The sequence below is a fragment of the Oxyura jamaicensis genome, chromosome Z (assembly GCF_011077185.1).
Source record: "Oxyura jamaicensis isolate SHBP4307 breed ruddy duck chromosome Z, BPBGC_Ojam_1.0, whole genome shotgun sequence".
NCBI lineage: Eukaryota > Metazoa > Chordata > Aves > Anseriformes > Anatidae > Oxyura > Oxyura jamaicensis.
In genome coordinates this window covers 48,657,597-48,666,731 of record NC_048926.1, presented here as the reverse complement: position 1 = coordinate 48,666,731, position 9,135 = coordinate 48,657,597, and the positions used below count along the sequence as shown (strand labels likewise).

The 9,135-nt window shown below is 42.1% G+C and overlaps 1 protein-coding gene across 1 annotated transcript in view; it reads left to right on the top strand.

Moving 5' to 3' along the window:
* The window catches only part of ROR2 (receptor tyrosine kinase like orphan receptor 2), a 149,233-nt gene that overhangs the window by 630 nt on the left and 139,468 nt on the right, over nt 1-9,135 (top strand). The window lies entirely within an intron of this gene.

Here is a 9,135-nt window from a genome sequence, read left to right as displayed (position 1 = left end):
TTTTTTTTTTTTTGATTCTTTGCAAAATGGAAACCTGATGTCGCCTCCTCCTTACGAGGGGGGCGGCGGTGGCCCCTCTGGAGGAGAGCTCGCCAAAACTTCACCTTCCCCCGGTGCATCCCCGCGCCTCGGCCCCGCTCCAGCGGCGGTGTGCGCTCCGTGTCCTCCCCGGCCGCCGCTCACCGGAGCTGGGTGGTGGCGGTCGGTGGGAGGGGGGAAGAAGGAGAAAACAAAGGAAAAGTTCGGGGTTTTGTTGTTGCCGAGGGTGGATAGCAGAGAGTGGAGCCTCCTCCTTCAGTCTGCCCGCCCTCCAGCCCTCCCCTCGGAGCGGTTATAATAATGTGTTATTATTTGGGACGTTGAGTGTTGCCAGAACCTCAGCGGGAACCAGGGGGAGGGGAGGGCGGGGGCTTAAATTCGAGTGGGCGAGGGGCAGCCGCCGCGCTTGCAGCCGACGGAGGCACAGCAGAGACACCTTCTGTGTGTTCCGAGCTCGGGAGGGTCCCATGTCCCGTGGGTACCTGGCAGACCCTCTGGGACGGAGGAGGTCTGCCTTTGGGCTCGGGAAACACAAGGACTCGGTTCAGCGAGCTCCGCGATTGTTTTGGGGGCTGAATTAGCTGCCCTTATTAACATCTGACCTTGCGCCGCGGCAGCGGCAGAGTGGCTGCTGAGCAGTTGCCAGTTTGTCCGGCACCTCCGAGGCGAGCGCCGTGATTTATAGGGACCTTGGGGAGCGCGTGGGTTTAGAGAGCCGCGATGGTGTAAGAGTTCCTGTAAAAGAAGCCGCATAACTTATTATTATTATTATTATTATTTCTTTTTTTCTTTTTTTTTCTTTTCTTTTTAAATTTATTTATTTATTTATTTATTTATTTGTTTATATTTTAATTATTTTTTCCCCTCCTTCCTCACACGCCTAAGATGCTTGGCGCTTTCGGAGCAGAAAGAGGGATGGCTTACCCCTTTCGTTTTCCCCGGGATGTGAAGCGCTCTGGGGGGTAGGAGCTGCCGGATTCAGCTCTTTGATCTTTCCTAAAACCATTCCCTCCAGAATTGCCCTCTCGCAGAGAGGCCGTTTATCGCGGCAGATAAACCTTGCTCAGAAACTCCTTCCCGGGGCGCTTCGCCTAGGGACTGAGGGAGAGGTGAGAGGAGGCACCGTTTCCGTGCCGGGCTGGAAACCCTTCCCCTCCTGTCCTGGCCGGGCGGGCGGGCGAACAGAGCCTTCCTCCCCCGCCTTTCCCGGCCCTAGCTTAATTGCACCGAGGTGCAGGAGGAGACCGATGATGTCTTTAAGGAAAAAGAGTGATGCTGCAGATTAGAGGGGACTTGTTAATCAATTGCACGTTTGAAAGGGCTTTTCTTCCCTTTGTTGCTCTCGCTAATCCATTTACCTCTCCCCGGGAGGTGACAGATGCCTATATTTCCTGTTATTCAGCGCCGGGGTCCTAGGTCTTGCCATTTGTTGCCTCACCGTGAAGGGAGAGGATCAGCAGAAAGCTAGAGGTCTGGGGGTTTTCCGGGGGGCGGGTGTCACCGCTCGCGGATTTGGGGTCAGTTCCCGTCGCGTTTATTTTTCCTAGCGCCTTTATTGCTCCTTTGAAGGGGGGGACAGTTAACAAATTGCGCGGGCTCCCCCCCCCACTCTCCCCTCAGCGGGGACTCGAGGGCGGGGGGGTCTCCTGAGGCAGAGCCCTTCCCTCTCCCCCCGCTGCTAGCCCTTTTCCCACAGAAAAAGCCCCAAAACGCCGTGCCCCGAGGACGGCTGCGCTTTCTGTTTCTCCTTCCTGTGCCCGTCACCCGTGGGCACCCCACGTCGGGGAAACGTCCTGGAGGCAGTGGGCGACCGCAAGCCGGCGCCGCACGGGGCGTGTACATAACATTTGTGTATGTCTCCCCGCTCTGTGCTGCCCCAAAAGTGGCTTGCGCTGGTGGTCCCAGACAGCTGCGGGAAGCGTGGGCAGGCAGTGCGGCTGGGGGCTCCCCTGCCCGCACCCGACGTGCTGCGGAGCGGCTTGGAGCCCCCCACGGATCCTCGGGGGCTGCTGTCGTTAATCTGTGCTCCTTTCTCTCTTAGACTCGCTTAACGGCGAACAGAGTGTGTATTCGCCCACGCTTAATTTCGGTATTTATTTTTGAAAAAGGTTATTTCAGTCTTTTCTGGGCTTTCTTCGGAATACGACCGAGTTACCAAGGGACAATGACTGGGATGTTGGTTTCCTGGAAGTGTTGGTGCATGATGTGCTCCCCTTCCAGGACACGTGCTGCGGTTTACTTGTTTCACCCCTTTACCGTTAAATAGGAATTTATTCGACCTGAAGTTAATACTCACGTGACTCACAAAGTATGCAGAACATTGTGCTTAAAAAATAAATAATTTATGTCAGCAGAGAGTCTGGGAACGAAAACATAATGGTAACTCTGTGCTATGATTTTTTTAAGCCCTGTGGTGTGTAAACTTCTACCCAACATTACAAAGAGAAAAAACTCATTTATTAGAGTACAGTGTTAGTGGAGAAATGAATAAAGTACAGATTACTTCTGAGTGCTTTTAAATGCCTCACTACAAAAAGCTGTAAAATGCTTGAATCTTTAAAGTTGCATAGGATTTAGCTATAGCCCCCTCCTGACTTTAATAAATGAGATTCAGCTCTGGAAAGTGTACTTAAGTCACCTGGTAAAAGTCCGTGCAGCTTTGAATACAAGGGATCTTCTCACAGCTTTTTAATAAATGGCATCGACTACGCAGACTACTTTTAAGCATGGTCAAACTTTAATCAAACCTTTTCTTGCTTTAATTAAATGGTTAAGCAATTCAGTGGTGAAGTTTATCCTAGGGTCAAGGGTTGACACCGAATGATTTTTCCCCTGGAGTGTCTTGATTATGTTAAGCGGTTGTAATGGAATTGGTGTTTTCTCCTTAATCTCTTTTGTGCTGTAAATAGCATAGAAATGCAAGATGCAGGGAGAAAAGGACCAGTTGGCAGACCAGGCAAATTCGTCCTATTTAGTGAGCTTCCAGTTGTTTTCAGGAAAGCTGATCTTTTTCTACACTCACTGCACTTTGTATAAGGTGTGAATGGCTTCCAGAACTGTCATTGGCATGGAAATATATTTGACCACTAATTAGGAATCATACGGACAGACTGAACCCAGTAGCCAATGAGAATGACATTGTAAAAGGAAGAATGGTAATAGGTACTCTCTTTCGTTTGATAGCCATGTGAATTTTCTGTATACAAGACTTGTGTCCGCCTCACGGTTTCGCTATTTTTTTCAAAGCCTGAACATTTAGTGTTCAATGAAAATGTCAGCTAGAAGCCATCAGCATCTGAGGTCTTTAATCATAGTTGTGACCGAGATGATTTATTTTTCAGATCCTCTTTTTTTTTTTTTAATTAATTAATTTATTATTATTATTATTCTGAACGTTGCAGGCAAAGCAAAAATACGAAGCAAACTCCCTTCGGTTTTCCTACATAAATCTTTCTGTAGATGTTCTCTGCTGCGTTGTGCGGTTGCTCAGAGGAAAGAAATGCTACTTAAAGTATTCCATCTAATTTATAGCATCTGTCACTATGTTCTCTGTGAGAAGGATAGCTTGCTATTTAAGTTTGTTTATTCATTGTGAGGCTGTTGCTTTGTAAAGGAAGTTGTCATTAGGCTCAGCATGTCTGGAAAGTATGCAAGTCCTCAAGTCTCCTAATCCAGTGACTACAAAGTAGTTAAAGCTTCAAAGAAAAGAAACGACAGGATTTTGGTGCACTGAAAGAAGATGCATTGTTTGTTAATCCTGCTTTTTATTGTTACTTATACTGCAGACTCCTGCAGCATTGCTAGTAACCATTCTGGGCAAACATCAATTTAACTTAAATGATTGCCTTTCCTCTTGGTTTTGTCTAAACGTGTGAGTGGTTTGGAGTGAACAGCCCCTTACCAGCTTTTTGCATTCATTTTTTCCAAGCCTTTGCCATGCACTAATATTCATTTACAAACATCCAGCTAGATAGTTTTTCTGACACTCTCCACAACCTGACCCCCAAGAAATATTTTTCTCCTTCCGTTTGCCCTCCTCAGCTACTTTGGGAAAGAATTTCCATTATTTTCTGAGCTGTGTTGGTTGATAATCTATTTTTTGGAGATGAAAATGGCAGTATATGACTTTCTTGGTGGCAATAAGAGACATTTTTCAGAAAATCAGCATGATCCCTTACCTGTAGAGTATGTCTTTGCCTTTTAACTGGTAGTGGACAAGAGGTTTAATTTAAGAATGCAAATCTGTGTTAAAATTTCAGTGAAAACAAGAAATCACAGTAAAAAAAAAATGCATTTTACAAGCTGTACGTGGTTATTGTAATGGGGATAAGCAGATGCATCCCACTTACTGTAGGCTTAGGTAGCTCACCAGGTGCTTAGCATGGGTCTGAAGCAATTTTCAAAGGTTGTTGAAGAAGTAGTGTGGGTATCCTGTCAAGTGCTGGTTTAAGTTTAGTTTGTACCTGCATAGGCTGTTGTGTGCACTGCTTCCTGAAACAAAGGGGCTACGCTGCTGTCTGCTGATGGAATTGTTCTTCATTTGTACTGATGCTTTCTGGTTTTGCCACATAAACTGTCACAATGCACATGCATCTGTGGTGGTAAAGAAGTGTGGTATCCAATAGCTGATCAAAGAGAAAGGATAAAACATTATCACTGTTTCAGAAGAAGGCATTTGAAGAATGAGCATGGTCTTATGTATCTGTTTTCTCTGAGTCCAGGACAGAATAGACAGACATCACTGATACCCTTCAGAGTGTTGTTAGTGTGCAGTATCACTGGCACCTGAAGTTCTTTGATTAGTTAGATAAATCAGCAAGCTGTGATACTCTACTGACAGGGGAAAAGGACTCAGCAGTAGTGAAATGCTACATGGGCAGAGGAGAACAGGAGAACAGAGAATTTGCATGATGAAAATAGACAAGACATTTTCAGTAAACGCTATGTTGCTTTTGCTGGAGCAACAGGAAGATGTTTTGAGGTGGTACTGCATGCAGGAAATGCCAAGTGAAATCAATGGGAAACTGTTCCAGACTCCAGTGTCCCTAGTGTCTGGTTTCAAAAGCTGAGTAGCCCAATCAGGCACTTTTATTGGGTCTCCATAGGTATTTTGCCACTGAGCTCTACATCAATTTCAAAAGGCACCCATGCATCTAAGTGTATTTTTAGATTTGATAATTCCTCTTCAGGTGATGTAAACATTTAAAAAGAAACTACAAACACACGTTTGATTCTTTCTTGAAAGAAAAAGCCCTATGTAAGTGTCATCATATCTGTGAAACCTCTACAGAATTTAGATTTCTTCTGTCTTTTAATTGCTCTGCTTGGACTTTTCCTTTAATATCCATAGCATAGATGTTTTATTCTGTAACTCCAGGTTATTGCCCCTTGTCCTCATCAATACTGCTCTAGGCTGTTTATTCAGCAGTTCCTCTGGTAAGTATTTTTACAGATCAAGTGGCTTCTGTAACTGTTTTCCTTGTTTTTGGTTTTTAAAAAAAACAACCCCAAACCCCCCCCCCCCCCCCCCAGTTAGTTCTCCAAAAATTATGAAGTTTCACTTTTCAAAATAATGTACATGACTGCCCTGTTTAATCATAAATTAAATGATAAAAGAAATAATTCCTTCCCAAAGTATTAATCCAGTCACATATCCAAGTGCAGAGTAGATAGAGCTCAACTAGCTCACAGCAATAAGCAGTAAGAATTTTTTTTCCATGTTTCTTAAGGAAAGAAAATAAAAAGAAGAAAAATTATGTTGTAAATAGTAGAGTTTTATTTGTTGTAGTCAAATGCAGAAACACTCTCTTCTACATTACATGAACTGTAAGCAAAAAGAAGGCCATCATATGCAAGTCTAAAAGAGGAGTCACAGAGCTCTACCCAAATACAAACTAGTGAGACTGGCAGACTCCTCCACAAGTGCAGGAGCTTTCTTTGCTCCTTGTTGACAACAGCACAAGTAGGTCCCAAATATCTAGCTTGGGCATCTGGGAGACACCACAGACTTTTCTGAAGAAAAAAATTTATGAGCAGAGAAAGAAAAATGTTAGTAGGGGGGTAGGGGTTTAATTCAGAGGAGTGCTCAGTCATTTGAATTGTCATTTACAGTAAAATCTTAGAATTATTATTATTTAATAAATTAATATTCAACTTTAAATACCCTTAACAAGCTGTAACGATTGTACTTCTTAATTGCATGTGGACAGACATCATTCATAACTAGCCGGACTGCTGAAAGAAGTTGCCTCCTTTCCCATCCCCAGTTCTTCATCTTTTCCTTCCTGCTGGTTGTTACTGCCTCTTGAGATCTTCTGTCAGAGCAGTGGGTGGGCTTTCAGCACCTGGTTTCTGTCAACGTTGGCAAAATCCATTCACTTGGTCTAAACTAAGATGGTTGATTTCGTCATTGATGGACACATGTTGTCTCATACGAGCAAGCACTGACAATGGGCCAGAGGAAGCTGTAACTTTAATAGTGCTGGTTACCAGGCTGGGGTTTAGAAAGGAGTTCACCAGTTTCACTGCCCAGATTAGATACGGCAGCTTTTGGTAAGAACATTTCACTGATCATTTGGGAGAAGGATGGGAACTGTGGCAGCAGTAGCATGTTCCAGCAGCAGAAGTAATGAATCTCCATTTAGTTCACAACAATGTCACACACTTTCCTCAATTCTTTCTTCATGCTTTATAATTGCTTCCCATAAACATTTGCAAAACTAATCACTATCCTTCCTTGGTCTGATGTCTCCAGAAATCCCTCATTTAATGTTTAAGCTAACTGTGTGCTGTCACTATTGTCTGTTTCTTTGTGTGCTTTGTCTTACATTTGTCTCATATCGCAAGCTGTTTAATATATCATTGACTAACCCTGGTCAATTACTCGATTTCCATGAGGGTTCAGGTGTATATAAATAAATAATCTGTTACTGATACAGTAAGTTTGTGTGAGAGAGATATAGTAAAACTAGTTGTCTGTGGGATCAGCAGTGTTGGCACAAGGGAGGGAGTGAGACCATACAGCTGGGGGCAGGAGGGCTGAGTCACAGCAATGCCTCCTGGGATCAGGTGAGGATGCTATGGGACATGCTCACAGAAGATCTCTCACATAGATTTGTACTTTTGGATGTAGAACAAATAAAGTTTTGATGAAAGAAGAGCAAGACATTTCTTCAATGCAAAAGGCAAGAAGGACAGTACTAGAAACATTCATCAAATTTATCTTGATTTGCATGCATAAAAAATATTGCTGGATAGAGCAAGATCAGAAAACGAAAACAGTATGAATAGTAGTACTTGACAGACCTGGACTATAAGTGCTGAGTTACTTTAAAACAGGTTCTGTGAATTTCTTCTATGAATCAGTAATAATAATAATAATAAAAAAGCTGCTTGAAAACTTAAGAGACCCTGATGATATATAAAATCTTCTGCACACTTGATCACCGTAAAGTTTTAGAAGGAAGTTATATGATGGAAAGAACATACTGAGATTTCATAGTGTATAAAATGAGTGCATAATCTGGCAGAAAATTTGACAAGCTTTTCCTGTAGCTACTTCTATTGTAGAAGATAACGTCAGAATTAAATTATAGAAAAACAACAATATCAAACGTAATGATGTGGCAGTGATATTTCTGTATGTATTAATTTCTACTTGTTATTACAAAAAGAAAAACATTAGAAGAAAACATGAAGAGGCAAGTGGAAGCTATGCCAATACATTTTAGATAGTGTATCCAAATATAATACACTGCTTTATTTTAGGCAGTAACAATCTTGTTCTGATTCAAAACGTGTGTTGCTGTTTCACTAACACACATAGGAAGAATTTTCCTTTATGAACAGGTGTGCCTATCCTGAGGTGTGCTTGTCAAGTAACATGAAATCACCCAAACCTGATAGAAGAGAGCTGACTGGCCAAAAATAAGCCCTGCAGGACCCACCCAAGGGCTGGTGGAGCTAGCTCGCTGCCTGTCCCCAGGAGCCCGGATACTGTCACGGGAGTGCTGGAGGGCGGCACGCGGCAGCCCCAGCACAGAATCACCTAAATTCCCCCCAGGGCTCTGCTCTCAGAGGCAGAAAATGTGATACACAGAAATATTAACATAACTGTGTGGGCTAGAAATTTTAGAGACACTTTTTGCAATATTCTCACACCTGATGTCTATCTAAGATTCAGATTCTGCAAGTCTGAGCCTAACATGTGTTCTTTAAATAAAAATCTCACTCACCTCGAAAGTCTAGTCTGCAAACAAGTGTTTAATTAGTTGTTGGTTACTTCTTCTCACCACAGATACCCTTCGTCATTTATTGTGTGTGCGTAGTCGAACCTCTTTCAGTTATGGCTTAGGCTGTGTTTTGGGATTCCAATCTGTTTTGTATTGCATTGTACCAGCTAAGAATGCATAATCATTTTAAATTAAGTGTGCTAACAAAGCATGAGACTCTTTTTAGTAGAATAAACAAAGAAATATGCAAAATAAAAACTTTGTGAAGGTTATACAGATCTATTAAACTTCAATTTATTAAAGTTTGTTGTTGTTGTTTCTGTTATTTAAATACAATTACTTGAATATTCTAAGTTCAAAATGCATCAATCTGTAGCTACATTTTTAATATGTTGTCTTTCTGTGGCAAAATACAAATCATGCTTTTTTAGAAGGGATTTGAAGCACTTTTCCCATATGGTTGCAAAGAAAAAAAACAGAGGAGACTCTGACATAGAAACCAAGGAATTACGTTCATATGAGAAATTCCTTTACTGGCAATGGGAAATAAAAATCATTTAAAGTATCCTAGGAAATGAATAGCTGAAGGGTTACCATAAACATAAAATAATATTTTAAAATATTCTGTCATTATATTGGTGGTTAATGATGACTTCTTTCATGACAGACCAGAATCCCTTACAAAGGGGAAAGTGGTATTATGTAGATAAAATTACAAGCTTGGACAGAATCTGAACCAAACCTAAATAAGGAAAATATATTGGCCTTTTTTTTTTTTTTTTTTTTTTTTTTAATTGTAATAATAACCATGGTTCCATGCTCTGCCTGGAAGCAATTTAATACAAAAATTTGTTTTTTTTTTTTT